The following is a 23,236-nucleotide window of genomic DNA, read 5'->3' as shown; positions in this document are numbered from 1 at the left end:
TCCCACGACCACGACACCGATGTCACCAAAGTACTCCACTCGTCTACACAGGACACCAACACTCGTCTCCTCACTCTACGAGATCCACCACTAGAATGTCCTGCTCGGCTATCCGGTAGTCCCAGGATACCCAAGCTTATCCGAACTGATAAGCCGGGTCAAAGGGTGCTAGCCAGGTTCGCCGCCGCCGCTTGCTTACCCCAACAATCGGTGCGCGGCCAAATAGCAAATATTTACCCCCCTAGGAAAAAGGCTCGTTACATCCCCCACTTACATCGGGATGAAAAAAAAGAAAACGGCCAAAAAGAAAAAAAATCTTTAAACTCTGGCCAAAACAAAATACTCCAACCCCTAACCCAATGGTGAACCCTACACCACAGGTCTCAAACTTAAAACAAAGAAAAACTCTTCTACTCGCCACTACCAGCCAACATGGTGCTGAATGATTTGGCATCAGGAACCAGACGGGGATCTCCATTGCAAGGGCCTTCGGGGTCTTCGTCACCAATTTTGACACTGTCTATGCGGCCACCTTGGCCAGAACAGTAATCACCCACGCCCATTCTTACTACCTCTGTCCCACATGTCACCAATCCGAGGTCTCGGATGACATCCATACCCAGAATCATGTCTATGGTGAGGGTGGGGACGTACAAGGCATCTCCTACCCACCGTCTTCTCGCAGCTTCTCCTGCCAATCGGAATGAATACTCGGCTCTAGACCGTGACCCATCTGCCATCCTTAGAGGAGCGGGTTTCTTGTAAGGCTCTATCCCCTGGCGTTGAAGATGTTCGGCGACTCCTCGCCCAACCAAGTTGACGACGGACCCAGTGTCCAGTAACGCCACAAAAACGCTGCCCATCAGCACAACTTCAACGAAGGGCCTAGAGTCCAAAGTTAGCCGGTCCTCGTCTACTCCACCAACCAGGCTGTTCAGTTTTCCGAGCCACTCGGACCACTCTTCTGAGGTCGTTCGTTTTCGGTGGCCGTGCCCAGTTGACCTCCTGATGTCTGAGCTGGCCTGCCGTTTCCCGCACGACATCCACACTGGTTCACAGTAAGACCGGGTTTCCCACACCCAAAACAGGAGACGGTCCTCGGCTTGCCACAGCCTCTAGCAAAGTGACCAATCTCCTGGCACCTAAAACAACGCACATCCTTTGCACCATCTGCAACTTCCCTAGTCATTACGGGCCTTTGTTCATGGACCCGGTTAGAGTCAAAATCTACTCTCTGCCCAATCGACTTTGCCTCAAGGGATGGTCTCTGAAAATTATGTCTTTCGACCGCGGCCGTTTCAAAACACTTCCCAGCCTTCTTCTTGGGAACATAGGCGGTTTCCAAAACCAGCGCTACGTTTGGTGAAGGAGGAGGTCGGAAGGCTGCCTTCTCTCGCAGATAGGCCTCATAGTCTTCAGCCAACTCCACCATCTCGGCCAGGTTGCTGAAGTCACGCCGGCGTACCATCAGCTTGTACTCAGGACGCATATTGTTGTAGATCAAGTCCAATCTACCATGCTCTGACAACGTACCGCTACGCCTAAGCAAGGTACTTATGGCCACGACATAATCTCGGAAGTGTTCGGTCTCACCCTGCGTCCTTTTCCGGATCTCCTCATCCAAATTCCTCTGATAACCAGGTGGAAGGAACTGGATCTCAAATTGATGCCGGAAAGCTTCAAAAGAATACAGGAGCTCCTTGCAGTTCCTATACCAAAGAAGTGCTGAACCTTGCAGCAGCTCCGGTAGCGCTCTGAGCAGGTCTTCCGACGATATAGAGTACGAGACCATCAGCTCTTCAAGACGCTCCAGGAATGACACAGGGTCTCTACGTCCATCAAACTTCAAACCCCACTTTCGGACCATGTCACATATCTTGGAGCAATTCTTCGGCTCCACCCTGCTGGCCTCATTTGAGAGCATATCCGAGCCTCGAGGCAGCTCCAAGCTAGAAGGCCGGGCTGGTCTCTCAGAACTATCATTGGGCCGCTGCCATCCCTCGGGTCTACTAGGTAACCCAAAGGTTGGCATTGGAGCAGCCACAACAGGGGACGTAGGGTTGGCGGGTCTTCCGAACCCATAGCCGACCTCATTACTCGGCGAGCCCCTCGCCTGTCGCACCACCAATGCAAGTTGTTCTCGAAGAGTCCGGGTATCAGTCTCCAAAGACAACCCAAGAATCTCTTTGACCACCTCTAACTCCCTGCTAAGTTGGTTAGATTCCGTATTACCCAGTACCTGAGGTACGGTTCTCGGGGGGTCAGGAAGCTCCACAGTCGTAGTAGCGGGCGGTAAATATGTCGGTGCAGCAGCCCCAGCTGTACACAGCCTATCATCGCTGTACCGACGGGCATTCCGCTGCTTCCAAAACGACGAAAATCTCTGCCGTAATTCCGCAGAAGTCCCAGTGGTCACCAAACCATACTGGTCCATCGTTCTCATGAGCTCCCCTTTCGAGAGGTCATAGATCCAACCCACGCGACCGTCCCGGGGCTGCGACCCCAAGGACATACCCAAGCGACCGTCCCGGGGCTGCGACCCCAAGGACATAGTCGCTGGCGCGGAATAGGTCAACGAAGTTGTCACCGTCGTAGCCACTACCGAAGAAATTGTCGGCCAAACGGGCGAAGACGCCGGCCACAATGACGATGTCGTCATCACCGACAGTTCGGAGCTAACCCCAGAACTAGTCGTAGCAATAGCAGACGTAATAGGCGTACCGCCCAGCACAGACGTCGTACTCGTAGTGACAACCATATTTAAAACTCAAATACCACGACTAATCCGCAAAAATAAGAGCGAAACCGATTAAAATCTATTTAACACCGTACTATTAAATCAAACCAATTATAGGTGTGAAAGTCAAACCACAAATGCACAGTAAGGGTTCTCACTCAAATAATATTCAATGATAAAGCTCAATTAATTAGCAAAATAATAAATCAAACCAATTATGGGTGTGAAAGTCAAACCACAAATACACAATAAGGGTTCTCACTCAAATAATATTCAATGATAAAGCTCAATTAATTAGCAAAATTTAAATTACTAACTAATATCTATGTATACAACCACTAAATAAATTAGGGTTCACAACACACCACGCTGTAACAGAAAACAGCTTAGGCCTACCCAACCGACTATAAAATCACAGCAGGTCTGCCTAAAACTCTGCTCAACAGCTCAGGTCCGCAGCCAATCTGCACAAGTCCGCAGCAAATCTGCACAAATAAAATTATTTTGTTCGGGCGCCGTTAATATGTCAGCAACTCAGCACCTCTGCCAACCTCAGTCCCTGTTCGCAGGCGCCATCTTGCGACGAAATTTTCTGCACTGGAAAAATAAATATTAAAAGTGCAGTCGCAACCGTTTGCCGGGGATAGCTCAGCCTACAATGGCTGGGTAAAGTTCCAGGGTCTGCGACAAGGTCAGGGGAACCACTAGGCCAAAAGCCGGGTCTAACCGGTATAGGACTGGCTCATACACGGGCACTGTGAACAAGTCAAAAACAAGTCACCAAAACAAACGTGCAATAATCACTACCAGGCCTACGCCGATTCTCCACACTCCTAGGGGGTCGTTGCTGACTACGCAACTCGGGCTTCGTCCTAACTATCCAATAGTTAAGCCCAGAGTGCCTAAAACACGGTGAGTTACACGACGACTTGCTAATAAAAACCACAACGCGTGTTATCACCAGGCGGGGTCTACTAGGCCACTATAATCCAATACACAACTCTAATGCCCAAGCTAAGAATCAAACAGTCCACTCGATACTAATACCATATAATAATATACAAGTATACTATAGACAGAGTGACTACACCGCTAGTAGCTGGTCTCAATAAATACCAAGCTAAACAAGCAAAACTATATGTAAATTGCGATAGCCTACTATTAAATTATTGAGCAACTTAGTAGCAGATGAATAAATATTAAATACGTTCCAAACACTAGATAAATATATTATCTGATAGCCGGTACTCCGTTATCCAAGCTACCAAGCTAACGTGTTGGATTACTAAGCAAGCTGTTCAGGTTGAAGTAAAATAATCAAATGAATAAACAATAACAACCCTACTACTGCTACTGCTACTATATCAACGTTATATTGCTTAGCTGGGCTTCTGTTAATAGGCTAATAAAACTAGCTACTAGCCTACTGGCCTCGTGCTTCTAACTACGCACGCTAAATCGTGCAGCCTAGGTTTGTCGGGCCTCAGAGTTATTAGTAATATAACTAACTCTAGGTACAACGCAAAATAATATCTACTACAGTCAATAAATTATATTATTTGCGCTCTAGCACCTGCCCAGAACCGTCAGGAATACACTTTAATATTATTCCTGACTAATATAAATCCTAACTACCGTCAGGCTTTGACCAGCACGGTTACAACTCTAACTCTCGCAATAAAATCAGAGATTAATATTATCAACTCTAATAATATCAAGTCGTCCACTCACCACAAGTGGGTCACTGTCTGACTACCCAACTTGCCACCAACACGCCTTGAGCACCAATATCCCACGACCACGACACCGATGTCACCAAAGTACTCCACTCGTCTACACAGGACACCAACACTCGTCTCCTCACTCTACGAGATCCACCACTAGAATGTCCTGCTCGGCTATCCGGTAGTCCCAGGATACCCAAGCTTATCCGAACTGATAAGCCGGGTCAAAGGGTGCTAGCCAGGTTCGCCGCCGCCGCTTGCTTACCCCAACAATCGGTGCGCGGCCAAATAGCAAATATTTACCCCCCTAGGAAAAAGGCTCGTTACAAAAGCATTCCTTGTAATTAATATTAATTTCGATTAGCTCGATTAAATTTAACAAAAATCATACACTATACTCTAGAAATACTGGTTATGCAAAATTAAATTGATTGGAACCTATTAATTAATTGCAAGTGAATGGAACATAAAATGTTTTGATGTGAACGTTTGGGGTGCAATGACTTGAAATAAAAACACCATTTGGGGAATTAAATAAAACCCGGCCGACTACATGGTTACGGTTTGCTGGAATCTTGAGGACTGGTCAGCAAGGAAACTTTTGGAACGGCGAATATACGTGGAGGGAATAGTGGCGTGATGGGTTGTAGCCAATCCGGGAGCTTTATTGAAATCATACGATATGACGTCACAGTCGCCTGATCGCAGTCAGGACACAAATGCAAAACATATTGCCAACTCTTTATAAAACAAATCTAAATATCGTAAAAATGGCAACATTATGGTACATTATTATTGTATACACTACATTTCCTCCCCTTTAAGTTTAAAATATTTTTTTCTTAAAATACGCAATTTTTATCAACACATCAAACCAATTAAATAATCATTAAATAGCCTAAAACAAAAACACTTTTATAAAACAATATTGTATGACTCAATCAAATAATACAAAACAATAAACATTAAAACAAAACAACATTGATAAAATTGGAAACAAAACGCAGAAATAAATATTTACAAATTCAACCTTTCAGGAGGTTTTATTTCTCTGGCAGATCGCCTCAATGGCGATGCTTGTTTGGGTCGATCAGCTGATCGTACAGGTGATGTAAAGGTCACGTCCGGTGGAGTAAGCGATGAGCGCATACTACTACGTTTACTACGTCCTGGAGTACGAGGTGTACTCGGCATTTCCGGTCTCATGGGTGAAGCCCGACCAGCTGACTGAGCATTGTTACCAACATCCTGGTCAAACATGTGTTCAGCTGGAGGCAACACTACCTGTCTAGTAATGTCATTCTGTTGATCATTTAAATTTACCTTAGTGTTTAACCCGACCAGCTGGTCAATATGGCGCTTCCATACAATACCTGAGTCTAATTTTACTAAATAAGATACAGGACTTAACATTTTAATCACTAAACCTTGTGTCCATTTATTTCTTCCCCTGTAATCACGAACTAAAACAGGCTGTCCTATTGACAGTTCTCTAGTTTGACTGCCCCCTTTGTTTACAATTTGTTTGTTTTGGTTTGACAAAACCGTTGTACTAACAGAAGGACGTATCAAATCTAATGTAGTTCGCAATACTCTACCGAACATTAGTTTGGCTGGAGTTTCATTGGTTGTATTATGTACTGCATTTCGATATGCCAACAAAAATCTACTTAAAGCTAAGTCTGGATTTTCATTTGAAAACAAAGCCCCTCTTATTCTTTTCTTTACTGTTTTTACAGCATTTTCCGCCTGGCCATTACTAGCGGGAAAATAAGGTGGTGTAAGCGTGTGCCTAACCCCATTAGCTTTAAGAAACTTGCTAAATTCACAGGATGTAAAAGGAGGGCCATTGTCTGTGACACACTGTTCCGGAATTCCAAACCTTGCAAACATAGGTCTCAATTTATTTATGACTACTTTGGCAGATGTGGAACTGACCTCCTCTACTTCTATCCATTTACTATAAGCATCAACTACAACCATATACAACTTTGAATTAATAGGGCCTAAAAAATCTATGTGTAATCGTTGCCACGCTGACTTTGGGTATTCCCATACATGTAAATATGACCTTGACGGGCTTTGACGTTCCATGAGACATTGCGAGCAACTATTGGCAAGTTCTTCTATGTCTTTATCTATTGAAGGCCACCATAGATAAGAAAGGGCTAGAGCCTTCATTTTGACTATCCCTAAATGTCCACAATGCAATTCTTGTAACAGTCCCCTTTTATACATTTTTGGAATGACAACCCGATAACCCCACATTAATATGCCATGCTCAATAGTTAGTTCGCTCCGCCTTATGAAATAAGGTCGTAATTCTTCGTTTACCTCATTAGGCCAGCCATACAAGACATAGCCAAATACCTTACTTAACTCGTGGTCTTTTTGTGTTTCCCTCTTAATATCAACAAAGTTAATTGGAATATCTCCCTCCGCTAAAAATTGCAAATAGGTTCCTACATAAGGATTTTCCTCATACTGTTCGTTAACATGTTTGGCTTGCAAAGGTAAGCGAGATAAACAATCTGCAGAAGCATTTCCCTGAGAGGAAACATATTGTATGTCAAAATCATAGCTGGCTAAAAATAAAGCATACCTCTGTAATCTGCTAGCGGCAAAAGCCGGAAGTCCCTTTTTAGGGCCAAAAATTGACAACAATGGTTTGTGGTCTGTTACTAGTGTGAATTTTCTACCAAACAAATACTGATTAAATCTTTTAACAGCAAACACAATAGCTAAAGCTTCTTTGTCTATTACAGAGTAGTTTGATTCGGCTTTAGACAATGTTCTTGACGCAAAACAAATAGGTTTTTCAGATCCATCTGATTGCATTTGACTTAACACACTTCCGACCCCGTAGGCAGAACTATCAGTAGCTAACCTCAAAGGTAAATTTGGGTCATAATGCGCCAAAATAGGAGCTGAAACTAATTTGCTCTTAATTAATTGAAACGCTTTGTCACATGATAAATTCCATTCAAATGGAGTGTCCTTTCTGAGTAAATGATACAGTGGGGATACAATAATAGACATACTTGGCACAAATTTAGAATAATAATTGACTAAACCTAGAAAAGCTTTTAACTGAGTTACATTGGTAGGTACTGGGGCGTTTACAATAGCTTCAATTTTACTAGGAGATGTGCCTAGTCCTTGTTTACTTAAAATGTACCCTAAATACTCAACAGATTTACAGAAAAACTGACATTTATTTTGACTTACTGTTAAACCATGATTCTTTAAAGTTTCACACACTTGAATCAACCTCTCTAGGTGCTGTTTGTCATAAGTTCCTGTTACCAAAATATCGTCTAGGAAGCAAACAACGCCGGGAATGTGAGCTAAAATGCGTTCCATTATACTCTGAAATATTCCCGGGGCGGATGCTACACCATATGGAACGCGGTTGTAAATATACAATCCTTTCGATGTACTTATTGTACAATATTTCTTTGATTCCTCGTCTAACTTTACCTGCGTGTAAGCCTGAGAAAGATCGATTTTTGAAAATGTCTCCCCTTTTTGTAAATTATTAAAAATGTCCTCAATCCTTGGAATTGGGTGGCGATTGACTACTAAATAGGGGTTGAGCGTTACTTTAAAATCGCCACATATTCTTATACTTCCGTCCTTTTTCAAAATAGGCACAATTGGAGTTCCCCATTCACTATTGCTAACTTGAGTTAAAAACTCATATTATTTACTAATCGATCAATCTCAGACTCCACTTTACTTTTGATCGAAAATGGTGTAGGTCTGGGCTTCAAAAACTTAGGAATTACATTTTCCTTAAACTCTAATCTAGCTGCCTCTCCCTTGTAACAACCTAATACATCAGTAAATACCTCAGGAAATTTACTGTACAGTTTACTGACGATTACAGGTTTTTGATCTAGCTTTTCAACCGTGTTCAAACCATTTTCTTTAGGGATTCGGATCGATATTTCTAGTTCCCTAATCCAGTCTCTTCCCATTAGAGGATTAGCCCCTTTAGACACAACATACAATGTTAGCTTTTTATGCTCAGATTCATGCTGTACATTTACGTTAAGTTTTCCTACAGGTTTTATTGGCTGGTTTGTATAAGAGCTCAAAACCAAATTTAAGGGCATTAATTCGAGATCAGAGAAATTATCGTTATAACACTTTTCAGAAATTACTGACACGCATGCTCCACTGTCAACCTCAAATGGCAATACAGAATGTTCTACTTTAAGATTAACCGTGATAGGTTTTATTCTATCCCTCTGTTTACTTGCCTCATCATTTATGGAAAATAAATTAGCTAAATCACTATAATCATCGTCATTGTCATTGACCCCTGTGTTCTCTACATAGTTTTGCTTATACTTATGAGACTTTTTACCAGAGGTAAACTTAGGTGTACAGTTCTTTTGTCCATCTTTACGCTTATCATTAAATACAAATTTAGATTGTGACTCACCATTGTTTTTCTTCATCAGACACGCACTTTCTAAATGGCCTTTCCTCTTACAAAAATTGCAAGATAAACTTTTAAAACGGCACTCACTTTTTAATTGACCAGATTTACCACAACAATAGCACTTTACTTCACTTTTTGAGCGCTGCCACGGCTTCCGCTGCTGCTGCTGCTGCTTCGAAGCGACGTTGTGGAGACGACTTCCTCCCCCCGTGTTGTGGTAGGTCAGGGCCGCGGTGTCTCTCGCTGCCAACTCCATCGACGTGGCTATTTGGACCGTCTTCTCGTAGGTGAGATCTTCTTCGCCCAGCAACCTCTTCTTGGTGGCGTCGTCCCTCAACCCACTTACGATCCTGTCCCGAAGATGATCCGGTAGTTTGTCCTTAAACTCGCAGTTGACAGAGAGTTTCTTCAGGTTGACGATGTAATCAGCGACTGATTCATGCTCCAATTGTGTTCGTAGACTAAACTTGTACCTTTCGGCAATAAAAGATGGTTTTGGATGAAGATGTCCCTTAATGATCCGTACAATATCCTCGTAGCTTTTAGTAGCAGGTTTGTCTGGTGTACATAGGTCTTTAAGCAGGTTATAAGTTTTCACTCCGACAACCGTCAAAAGCGTACTAACCTTTTTAGCGTTGGTAATATCGTTACATGTAACAAACAATTCAAAACGCTCGATATATGAGTCCCACGTTTCTTCTGAATTATCAAAAGGACCGATCGCACCAAAGAACGACATCTTGAAATTTAATAAAGTTCCAAAGTTATCAATAAGGTTCTCATCAAGCGGCATTAATGTTTACACTCACACGCACTGTTCAAAGTTAACTTGACCGAATTCTTCTGTAAACACACGTACCTTCCTACGGTGCAGTAGAAGTTCAATTGTCACTTTTAAAAACACACGTACCTTGCTACGGTGCACTTCAATTGTCACTTAAATCACTTAAAAACTTTTTACGCGTTGAGTCATTTTCGTACCTCGTTGCCACTGGAACGTTTGGGGTGCAATGACTTGAAATAAAAACACCATTTGGGGAATTAAATAAAACCCGGCCGACTACATGGTTACGGTTTGCTGGAATCTTGAGGACTGGTCAGCAAGGAAACTTTTGGAACGGCGGTTAAACGTGGAGGGAATAGTGGCGTGATGGGTTGTAGCCAATCCGGGAGCTTTATTGAAATCATACGATATGACGTCACAGTCGCCTGATCGCAGTCAGGACACAAATGCAAAACATATTGCCAACTCTTTATAAAACAAATCTAAATATCGTAAAAATGGCAACATTATGGTACATTATTATTGTATACACTACAGTTTTTGAAAAAAGAAAGATTTTATTTTGAAGAATATTTAATATGCAAGATTATTTAATGTTGTGAGAGTGGATCCTATACAATTTAAATTTAAATTATTTAAGATAAAATCTAAAACAAAACTATAATAAAATAATTAATACAATTACCGCCTAAGCTGGGTTTTTTAGTAGAATGTCCGTGCTTAAATTCATTCGGTAGTCACCGATGCATGTGCACCGTTGTTGGGGCTGGACCGTGGACCTCTCACCAACAGCTGCAGGTCACCGACGTCACCAACACGTCGCGGCCGGCCCTTCTCCGTCACCCTGACCAGCACTCATCCTTCTCTCACCCAGGCGAAGGCGAGTTGATGTGTACTGACCATCTTCTTAGCCTCGCTGAGCACCGCCCTGGTGTGTGCCGTGAGGTGTTCGTTGATGAATATCGGCGAAGGTATGAAGACTGAGCTAAGATGTACAGCATCCAGTCCCCTCTTCTCTCGTGCGGCGGCTAACCATGCGGCTCGTGTAGATCTACTTATAAAGCGCACAACGATGTTGGGATGACGGTCCTTCTGGCTGCTGGGGAGGCGATGAGCCACCGAGATATCACTGCGTAGCCATGGTACATCTATGCTATTTGCGACTTTTTCTAATATAGCATAAATATTTTCATTTTTTGTTAGGGGAACGCCAACAATCTCTATGTTACTTAGTCTGCTGTATTGCTGCATATCTCTCATTTGACTTTTTAAGTCTCGAAGACCAGACGTGGATTTTTCTAAACTGTCTTCTAGTTGTTTACACTTTTCTTTTAAAACAGCATTATCTTTTTTTAAGGTATCAACAGACTCTTGAAATGTTAACTTAACGTTGTTAATGTCTGTGCGTATAGAAGCTAAGCTAACCTCCAACTTACTTGATATCTTGTCTTCCAAACCCTCAAGCTTCGTGTCTAGTATTTGTTGAAGATCTGTTTTCAGCCCAGAAATTGCCTTGAGCACCTGTTGGTTACCACTAAACTCTTCTGAATCACTGCTATTTGCAGTGTCCCCAAACATTTTGCACAACGAAAACTGCTTTGTCTTGTAGATTTCTTCGATGGATTGATTCCAGCACGTAAGTAATGTAAATGTTCACTGCACTTAGTACACTTGATGATATCACTTGAACTAGGGTTCACGGGAACACTGCACTTTAAACAGGAAGTCATCGTGTAGCCGTAAAATGTTTAAATTAAAACAACGAAAAACTTAAAAATTATACGTAACTTGTGTTGATTGGGCCTACTAAACATGCATTAGCAGAGGAACATAGCAGGACAGGTTAGGACGGCTTATCTGATAACGAGCTCCGCTCTCATCGGCGTCCTGATAACGAATGGGACTGCTTCCATGGTTTTTACAAATATTGTACTTCTGTAGCCTAAAATTTAAAATAATACTTGTTTGCAATAAAAACTTGTTAAACTACGATCTTCCCCTATTTAACACCATAATAACATTTCATCATGATAAAATTAAGAGTTCAAACTATTATTTTCAAACTACCAAAAGGACATGGTACGATCATACAATTTACGTAACAATATGAGAAAATGAATATAGATATTAAGTTTTGAAGTTTAAAAAGTTAAATCTAAAAAAAAAATTTGTATAATCATTTTTGAGCGTGCACACATGAGGGTTAAGTGCAGATGGCTGTCAGTAACACCAAAATCAATTAATACCGTACCATAACCATCCCAGTAGCACTGTAATGTTCAAAATTTTGGGGACTGATCATCAAAAAACCTTGTTATTGCGTTTAAGAATACACTGCAGAGAAAAATGTATGGATCAGTTCAAGGTAATGGAGGTTGAGATACAAAAGTACAGAGAGCTAAGAGAAATGTATAAACACCCAGATATATGGGTGCTTTCCAAAAGTAAAAAAAGGCTCAGATGGGCAGACTATCCATTGTGAAGACAGGATGCGTCAACTTTCAAAAGTGTATTTTAAGGAATACCACAAGGTAGATCAACCAAAGGGCAAGTAGTACAATGTAGATTCTTGGAGGACCAAGAATGAAGTGGAAAGACCAAGTAATGAAAGAAGTCTCCAAACTGGGGTCTACATTAGAAGAGACAGGTGACGGAAAAAAATGGAGATGTGTTGTTAGTTGGCGAGGCCAAAACCCTCTTAAGGTTTCAATGGAGGTAAGTTAAGTTTAGTAATAGTATTCAATGTTAGGTGGTAGGTATGTAGCTACTTGTAACCAGTGTGGAAATTAGCCCCCAATTTTCACTTCAAGGGTTTTACACAAAGTTGCTGTTGTACTGTAAAATCGTCGGATTTAAAATGCATACTGAATATAATTGTATTTAGAGAAATATGTGGCCACACAAAATTTGTACACAAGGTGATGTTCAGCATTAAAATTGTGAGACTATGCCTTTACACAGGCTATGTTTTTGTCTGCAGCTCTTGAAAAATTGTATATTTATATTGTGTCTTAATTAACAATAGGGTTAAGTTCATTGACAAAAGGTAGTGAATGTTTAAAATTGTGCTGAATATGGCATAAAATATGAGCTTGCGTGAAAATATTCAATATTGTTGAAAACTATTTCAGAGTATTCCAGGGGGATCTAGAATATTCTATCGTGTTTTATGACTTTCAAAATAAGATATGAAAATGTGCGATAGTAGTTGGTCTATAATATTGTACAGTACCATGTTGTTCGAATTCGAGCAATTGCAAAGTATTACAGAAGTTATTTCAAAACGAATAACAGTCATATTTACAATGAGTTTAAAAGAGTTAACTCAAAGATTACCGGTGTGTCTCCTGTTGTATGTCACAATTTTATTTGTACAATTGGCGTATTTTTGTTTACAGTAGACTCCCTCTAGTTCGGCCACCTCGGGACTGGACCACTGGCCAGACTACAAAACGGCCGGACTAATCGGATGTAGAGCATTTTACATAATCAAAATACAAATAGTATTGCGCAAACGTGATATGTTAAGTCATTAACCTTGGTTCAGTAATAAAAACTGTAACGTTTAAAATCACTCTTACTCAAGCAAAAAAAAACTACACAACACTGAACGACGTGTGTACAGCAATAAATCACATAAAGAACAGAACAATAGAAAGTCTAGTACTGCAAGCTACCGTAGTCAGCATAGGCTACTACTATATGTTGTTTCAGAACATCAGAATGTCGATAAAAACACTAGATAACTCATAAAACAGCATAAAATCATAGTACTTAGCCTTAAAGATAATAACGACAGTCGTAAAATAGGATAAAGATAACAATTGATGACGTAAAACACCGATTATTCTTTCTTCTTTGTTCTTTGTTCTTCTATTCTTTCTTTGGGTTCTCTTTATCCACACATTCAACAAGTTCCAATCACAAACTGTTGTGAGATAGCAAGCGCACAGCAGACATCAGTTGTGTAAAGAGCAGATGATTGTCAGTGCAAGCGGATAGCTTGACCTTGTAGCTATACACTGCATTTCAACATATTAGACTGAAGAAAAACTATACAATTTTCTTGGCATTTTTGAGGTTATGTAACATAGTTTTACATAGGTAATATGCAACAGTTCACCCATAGCAGCACCTGTCAACTAAACTGACATGAATTGTTTACTTCTATGGCTGGAAACTAAACATTCAAGTTGAATCCTGTTGATTGTCATTCGTCCGTGACGATATGACTTGTCCCCCTGAGACCGGGCCGGACCATCCGGCGGCCAATCCGACCGAAGCCAAACTAGAGGGAGTCTACTGTAGTTACGATAATGTTAATTATATTTACGTGAGAAAATGCAGAGTTAAAGACCTGATGTTGTTCAGTTGGTTTTTGTTTCCCTTATATATAAATAACTAGCTGTACCCGCAGGCTTTGCCCCGTTTAACTTCATAAGTATTCGCATGGCTCAATCACGTCCTGGTTGAAGTTCGTTCGCTACGCTCACTCACCTTTAGGTTGGAGCTCGTTCGCTGCGTTCACTTGCCTTCAGGTTAGCTCGTTCGCTACGCTAACTCGCCTTTTGGTTGCAAATTAGCTGTTGTCATAAGTTAAAAAATAATAATAGTGCTGCACCCTGTTGGTAATCCTTGTAACTTTAATGCTATTGAACATCATAGAACAGAACCAGATTCATTAATTCCTTTTAAATATGAAAAATCATAAGGTTAACATGGGAAACTCCAGAGCCACTGGGGCGGAGCCCGAAAGCCCAATCAGAATAAAAACTACTTAGTTTTCCTATTTAATGCCCAAAGAATCGGTGTACCGAATTTCAGCCTCCTAGGTAAATGGGAAGTGGGAGAATTAGTGATAAGTGAGTGAGTCAGTCAGTGAGGGCTTTGCCTTTTATGTATTTAGATAATTAAATGCCTTCAATAAAAATGATAGTAAGGGTTTCTTGGATATTTTCATAGGCTATTATTCTAAAATCACTTGACTTTTATGGAAACATAGATTAATCTCATTGGCGTACCAGATTTATTAGGCCTTAGAGGGCTTTCCTCTGCAATGAAACAGAAAACGTACTACTATAACCCAGAATGCCAACCGCATGGTAAAAAGCATTAAGCGGTTTGAGAGAGCTTTGCCTGTCAATCCGTAGGCAGCGCCACCAGCGTTGCTATGCTATTGCATGGCAACGCTGGTGGCGCTGCCTACGGATTGACAGGCAAAGCTCTCTCAAACCGCTTAATGCTTTTTACCATGCAGTTGGCATTCTGGGTTATAGTAGTACGTTTTCTGTGGCAATGATCACAAAGTTTTGTCCATGTTTCCTACTAAAAATTGTAGCACTTCGGCTAACATCCTCGTTCATCATTTGTAGGAATTTGAATCTTGTAGGTGTTCTCCATTATATGGGCTAGTAACGATAATAAATTCTTTAAAAAATATTATCTCTATTTCTTCTACTCGGTGGTGTTCTATGACTTTTTATGTTTCCATAATTTGAAAATGGGTTCTTTCAATAATTTAATTTTTGTAGGACGCATTTCTTTGAATTGCAGCTTAAATATTAACAGCAATTAAATATCCAGCTGATCATAATGTAAACAAATATGTTCCTGATAAGGATAACATGGGAACTTTAAAAGCCACTGGGGCAGAGTCCAAGGGACTTTTTCAAAAATGTAAGGTCAGTTTGCAAGTCTATGCGACACGCTCTTTCCAATGAGACATCAATGGATAAAATCGGCTAAGAAATGGCGGAGGAGCTCAACCGACAAATTTCGTGTTGGTGTATTAATTATATAGATTTCTATATTTAATGGTACCGAGATATGTTTAGATATTTTATAACAATTACTAGGTGAAACCCGTCGAAATCGACGGTTGCTTTAAAGGCTTACGATAATTAATTCTTCTAACTGCAACAGAGTGAAATTAAAAAAAGAGCATTTAGCATTGTTTAATGAGTAATAAATTAGTGTAGAAACAATAATGACTATTGCGTTAGTTACAAAATATGGTTGATCATTCAATGAATAACATATTTACTATACAGTCCGTCATGGGTGTTATTTTTTCTATGTTAACTAATTATATGGGCTAGTAACGATAATAAATTCTTTAAAAAATATTATCTCTATTTCTTCTACTCGGTGGTGTTCTATGACTTTTTATGTTTCCCTTCTTTTAGGGTTTCCCTTCTTTTTGATGAATATAATAAAATGAAGAATGCTTATGGAAGAATCTTTAAATAGTAATAAAATCGTATTGGTAGATCTTTTGTGGTACACACTTCTGCGATTTCATCAGTGTTATGCAGATTAAATCTGTGTTTTTTTTTTTATATCTGTTTGTTGAAAGGCCCGTTCTTCAAAGGGAGGCCCACCCTAAAGCTGTGTACCTAAGTTTTATTTTTCCTTTGTCACGTCAGTCATCATACTGTACTACTGTGCCAATGAATAACCCTCTAATTTTAGCAATATTAATTTTGTTAACATATTTTTGATTCCATGACATGCGGATGTCAGTTGTCTCAGCCTTACCAATTACATAAAGTGTGCAATATAATATCTCTTTGGAATGTTAGGAGTAGTGGAAAGTGGAATATACTTAGTGAAGCTGGCTTTTATTCTTGAAATGAGGGACCTCGTTCATATGGTCATGCGGCTTCATTGGCAACACATAATGCAAATGACAAAGCAATACTGCATTTCCAAAAAGCAAATACTGTAAATTGTTACGTAAATACAGTAGAGTCCCCGCAAACTCGGCGTAATGTGGACTGGAAGGGTGCCGAGTTTGTAAAATGCTGGGTTATCGGGAACTAGGGTTAAAAATAAGAACAATACAATTTTTAAGCTGTTTAACTGCCTTTTCTATTTATATTTATATTACAAGTCAGTATTAAGTCATCAGATATCGTAAAACAAATCCTTGGTATGAGTTGCCAATGATTTGAATTGAGCTGTCTTTAGTCCATATTTAACTCAGACTAAAAAAATCACAAATTTTCTGAGCCAGGTGATGGCCGAGTTATCCAGACTGCCGGGTTATCGAGTGCCAAGTTTACAGGACTCTACTGTAGTGACGTTTACATGCATTTTAGTTAATCAACGTATCTTAGAAAGGATGAGGAGATCTAGTTCAAAAGGAACTCGACTTTTCTGTCATGACAGTAACTGCTTAAATGGTAATTAATCTTTGTGATATTTGTTTTACAGTCGAAGTGTAGTATTATTTTCAAAAATCTCACTTAAGGCCAACTAAGTGGGCCACGGTTCGTAATAGGCCACTGCAAACCACCTGTCAAGATATAAGTACTATTTTAGGCAAGGTTTCTGTGTTTGGATGTTATTAGACAGGATAAGAGCACAATGAACTTCTTCTGCAGATGAATAATCCGTTGGTTAAGAGAAATATAAGCCGAATTAATAAATGTCACAATCCAAGCGCATTAAAATGGCTCTGACCTGAACCTTTTTTGTAGTACCAGTATATAGTATGGGAATTTTTTTATGTTACTATCTGGTTAAATTACCGGTGCATTCATAAAAATTATTAAAAATTTATTCCAGTTGCTGTAAACTTGTATTTAACAACCTATGTACACGGCTCATATGGGCAACGTGGCCTTCTGCACTTGCATTATTTTGTATTGTATTACACAATCGAAATCTTTTCCAATAATTGAAAACATGTATGTAAATAATCTCATGAACCTATGATGATCTGTCTTGAATATGACAATATATTGGCAAAAGTGGTCAAAAAGGCAGACATTAATCCGTACAATAGATATAAGATTATTCAATAAGAAATTATTTTAAGAGTTACTGTAATATTAAGATTTTCAAATGATTTTGTAATGGAACGTTATACTGCAAAACATGAGATGATGCAGAACAAAATAAATTTTAAAATCAGAAAATTACACTGCAAATATTTCTATTTGAAAAACTCAGTAACATTTAAATATTAACAGCTGTTTCATAAAAAAATAGTGAAAAATTATCCATATGATGATAATGTAAACAAATCTGGGAAGGGAACTTTAAAGGCCTCTGGGGCATACCCCTAAGGGAATTTACTTAGTTTTTCTTTTGATGGCTCATCTACAGACCGAGACCTTTCTTTCTACACCTCTACCAAGTTTCTACGCCCACCCGTTCTCTCAAATTAGTGGAGAAAAAGTTTCCAATTAAATATTTAGATTCCCCATGTTAATCTTATGGGAGAAAACCCAGCTTTGATGGAAGATCCTGCCCAAACTAATAAAGATTTCCAAAAATGAAAAACACTTTGCAAAACTACAGATCAGGGCAATTTTTTTGACACTTTAATCAAAATCGGTCCAAAAATGAGGGAGGAGTTCTGTTCACAAAAATTGGCTTAGCGTATTATATATATAGAAGATTGTACATTTTATTTGTACCCGGGCGAAGCCGAATTTTGCTGCTAGTCAATATATCAATAGGCAAAAATGTTTCTTTAAAACCATTTTTTCTCAGCTTGTGTGCATCACAGGGAAAATCTGCGCATACTGTTGGATAGATATTTACCTGTAGATGTGAAGAATCCCTTCATAAATTAAAATAGGCTAAAAAAATAAGTACAAAATACCCCCGCCACAGCAAACCTGCAGACTAAGCGAATTTCAACTTCTCTGATTACATTTTTACTCAAATATTTCCATAAATAAGACATATTTATTCCCAATTTAAATAACATTAGATTTAACAAGTGCTTAGGTTTGCTGCTACGGGGAAGGTAAAAAGTGTTTTTTGGCCATATGTCAATAGTATAGGATGAAATAAATAAATTTGCCAAATTTTATCAACATATATCCATAAACAAGTAAACTACAACAGTTTTCATTTTCTCCATAAGAATAACATGGGAATTTTAAATTACACGGTTTTTTTTTAATTTTCTCCGTGACCATTAGGCATACAACAGCGCTTCAATATGCTAAATTATTTCTTTTTTTAAGCTCTACAAAATGGTTGTGAAAGAAATTGCAAAATTTTTTGTTTTTAGGGTAAAAAATGGGAAAAACCCATTTTACCCCATAAAACCCCCCATAAACCCCTGTTCCCATGGTCCGATTATGCTGGTTCGCGAACTCGTTCGAATAAACGTCGGTTTACATGTTTGTACCAAATTTCATCAAAATCGGATCATTTTTGCTCGAGTTATCGCGCTTACGGACACATATATAAATATATATATATATATATATATATATATATATATATATATATGAATTTGAACGGATGGTGTTTTTGGTCTCTGGGGACCTCAAAACGAAAAAGTAAATCGGTCCCGGGTGTAGGTCTTACCATGAGACCTACGGTAATAGCTTATTCCCTATATGGGAAATTCGCTAAAATGAATTAAAAATTTAAACAAATTAATACGGGCCTTATGCTAGTGACGAAATAACATCAAAATATAAACAGAAAATCAAAACAAATCGCATTACCCATTCCCCCAGTGAAATGGTAAGTAAATATGACAAATTTACTACTTTCAAGCTCCATATCTCCCTTAATATTTAACATAAAAAAAATTTCTCACTTTGAATTTATAATCATAATTGAATAATAAACAAAAAATCTGAGACCAAATTTTCGACCAAACTCAACCAACCAAAATAAAGGAGGGGGAGAGCCGTTTCAGACAACCAATTTTTCGGTTAACCTGCATATGCTAAAAATTGCCTATGTATAACCACGGTGTGTAGGAGAAATGAATTTAAAACAATGTCTGTATAATACAATGTTTTATTTAAACTACACAAATGTTACAAAGGGTCAGAAAAGCCCCTTTCTAGAGAGAGGGGCTTAGCGCTACACCTCGCTGTTTATATATTACCTTTGACTATTACTACAATGTGTTAATAGTCTTCAGTATCCAATAGTCAATGATATTACATATTGTAATTATATTTTAGCCCTCTGTATTAATTTATGGAACCGTTTCGGTTAACTGGGGTTCTACTGTATATATACAGGGTGTCCCACGAGAGGTGTCTCAAATTGATTACGGGATAACGGCTTAACGTACAAGGATGAAATAAAATTATTTCCCACTAAATCAACCCCGAGGAAAAACGTAAAAATATTTTTAACTTTTTTCAAATACAGGGTGTGCCAAAAACTGAGGGTCACTTGTTCGAATCTCGGAATTTTCAAATGTAAACATATGTCATGTTATACATCATTTTAAAGGTATTAAATAGACAAACATTTTGGTGAAAACAGAAATTAATTATCTTTTTCCGTTTCAAAATGGCGGCAGTTTTTTTGAAAGAAATCTATATTTTTTTAATACTCTGTATTTCCTATACCAATGCATTTAGCACTTCTCCGGTTGCATTTTCTTACTCGTTATGAAATTAGCTTTACTGTGATATGCAACAAGTAACGGTTTTTTGAAATAATAAAAATTCCAAAAAAAATTTATTTTAGAAAATTTGCAAATGCTCATTGTTCAAAATTTTCAAATAGCAACATATGTCAAGTGGCACATTATTTTATAGGTTTTTCAATTCCTAACAACTTTGTAACTTACACTTACTTCGTATCTCTTTTAGTTTTTGTGTAAATAACAAAAAACCTAATTTTCCTATATCAAATGCATGTTATTTGGGTTTGACACTAAAGGCTTCATTTCATTTAGTGTTGAACCATGTCAAACCCAAATAACATGCATTTGATATAGGAAAATTAGGTTTTTTGTTATTTACACAAAAACTAAAAGAGATACGAAGTAAGTGTAAATTACAAAGTTGTTAGGAATTGAAAAACCTATAGAATGATGTGCCACTTGACATATGTTGCTATTTGAAAATTTTGAACAATGAGCATTTGTAAATTTTCAAAAATAAATTTTTTTGGAATTTTTATTATTTCAAAAAACCGTTACTTGTTGCATATCACAGTAAAGCTAATTTCATAACGAGTAAGAAAATGCAACCGGAGAAGTGCTAAATGCATTGGTAGGCCTATAGGAAATACAGAGTATTAAAAAAATATAGATTTCTTTCAAAAAAACTGCCGCCATTTTGAAACGGAAAAAGATAACTAATTTTGATTTTCGCCAAAATGTTTGTCTATCAAATACCTTTAAAATGATGTATAACATGACATATGTTTACATTTGAAAATTCCGAGATTCGAACTAGTGACCCTCAGTTTTTGGCACACCCTGTATTTGAAAAAAGTTAAAAATATTTTTACGTTATTCCTTGGGGTCGATTTAGTTGGAAATAATTTTATTTCATCCTTGTACGTTAAGCCGTTTTCCAGTAATCGATTTGAGACACCTCTCGAGGGACACCCTGTATATCTATACTATTATACAGGGTGACCATAAAGTCTTAGGACGACTTTATAACTTTTAAACAACAAACGATATCACAACCACACTTGGTATACCGTTACTGGAAATTGTAAGCTACTTTTCTGTGTACATGGTGGTCGGATATCACCTTGGAGGGGACGGCCCGTCGGGGGTCAGAAGAAAATCTTTAATGACAGCCTATGTTGAGTTGTACATCATTTTAAAGGTCTACTTCAACTGAAAACAATGCCGCAAACCGGACTTCAAAAGGTTGATCCAGTCGGAAGAAATCACGTTTCAAAGTTTAAAAAATGTTTAATACCATTATTACTGTAGCTAATAGAAGTTAAGGGTAATACTTACAGAAAGTCTTTTAAAGTAGGTGTTCAAAATGTCCACCATCGGTCTTCTGGAAATATGCTAACCGGTTATAAAAGGCGGCTACTGCATTTTGTATGTATTCTCGTGGAATAGCTTGAGCTTCATGTGATATCCAGTTCGTTCAGATCTGTAGGCTGAGTTCGATACACTTTGTCCTTGATATAGCCCCATAGGAAGTAGTCAAGCGGAGTTAGGTCAGGGGAACGAGCTGGCCACTCAATCACACCTCGTCTTCCAATCCACCGGTCTGGGAATACTGCATCTAAGTATTGCATTACCTGAACACCATAGTGTGGCGGTGCTCCGTCTTGTTGGAAAAAGCATGATTGGAAGTCAGCGCCCAGAGTAGCTTGTAAGGCAGGAACAATCTTATTTTGGAGCATATCCTGATACTTGTTGGCATTTAAATTTCCATTGATGAAAAATGGTCCTATAATTGAATTACGTAGACCATTTAATTTTAAAAAGTAAACGATACCTGCCCATACGTTTACTTTTTGGGGGTGTTGTGTGTGACACTCACTCATCCAGTGTGGGTTAACATTATCCCAATACCGGCAGTTATGCCTGTTAACATGGCCATTCAACATAAAAGTCGACTCATCTGAGAATACAATATCGTCCGAAAGTATTTGTCTTTGGTCAATTCTATTCATCATGATTTCACTGAATTCCATCCGGCGATCAAAATCATCTTCGGTTAGTTCCTGCAACAGGGTAACCCGGTATGCCTTGAAACCAGACTTCTTTAATACTTTGCGAACTGATTCACGACCACTTCCATGAGATTATGCTGCTGATCTAACTGATTGTTTTGGATTTTCAACGAAAGACTGAAGAATGTCTAATGAGCCGTCTTCGTCTGTCACAGTACTTGGTCGTCCAGGTCTGGCACGATCCTTAACAGTACCAGTGTCTACAAAGCGAGCAACTGTGTACTGTGCTGTGGATTTAGAAATAGGAGCTCTATCAGGAAAAGTAACATTGAATAATTGTGTGACTGCTGCAAACGGTCTTGCATTATCACCCTAGCCGCGCATCATTAAGAGTGTAATTCTTTCACGCTCACTAAGCGGCATCTTTTAAAACTTATAATCTTATATATAGTAACAGGATATGGCTGCAAAAACTACTGTAGCTTGAGTGGTACTGATAAGTGAACTGTTAGACAGATAAAAGCCATTAAGGGGGAAGTCCAGTGGATGGGAAACCCTGACCTAGAGGCACTGCTTTCACTTTTCATTGTACTTCTTAATACAGCAGGTTTTCCTGATTACACTTAGCACAATGTCAGACGGCCGACAGGAAAGAGTAAGATTATTTCTTACGTAATAATGGTATTTTTCATTTTTAAACTTTGAAACATGATTTCTTCCGACTGGATCAACCTTTTGAACTCCGGTTTGCGGCATTGTTTTCAGTTGAAGTAGACCTTTAAAATGATGTACAACTCAACATAGGCTGTCATTAAGGATTTTCTTCTGACCCCCGACGGGCCGTCCCCCAAAGGTGATATCCGACCACCATATACACAGAAAAGTAGCTTACAATTTCCAGTAACGGTATACCAAATGTGGTTGTGATATCGTTTGTCGTTTAAAAGTTATAAAGTCGTCCTAAGACTTTATGGTCACCCTGTATAAAAATCTAATGGTGTCTGTCTGTATGTGTATTACTATTTAATGTAAAAACTATTGAACTGACAGAGCTTAAACTTTACAAAAATATAGCTGCCATACCAAGAATGATAATAGGACTATTCACATTTCCATACTGACCGTGGGCTTTGCCTCCTTGGCTTTAAAAGATCTGAAGTGAGAAT

At 38.9% G+C, this 23,236-nt stretch overlaps 1 protein-coding gene across 1 annotated transcript in view; it reads left to right on the top strand.

Moving 5' to 3' along the window:
* The window catches only part of LOC129005434 (serine/threonine-protein kinase D1-like), a 159,239-nt gene that overhangs the window by 24,198 nt on the left and 111,805 nt on the right, over positions 1-23,236 (top strand). The gene's annotated exons all lie outside the window — the stretch shown is intronic.

This window comes from Macrosteles quadrilineatus, unplaced genomic scaffold, assembly GCF_028750875.1.
Source record: "Macrosteles quadrilineatus isolate MER2022 unplaced genomic scaffold, UCM_ALF_1.0 Scaffold_1__1_contigs__length_201487025, whole genome shotgun sequence".
NCBI lineage: Eukaryota > Metazoa > Arthropoda > Insecta > Hemiptera > Cicadellidae > Macrosteles > Macrosteles quadrilineatus.
Note: the sequence above shows the minus strand (reverse complement) of the source record. Positions and strands in the feature narration are given on the sequence as shown.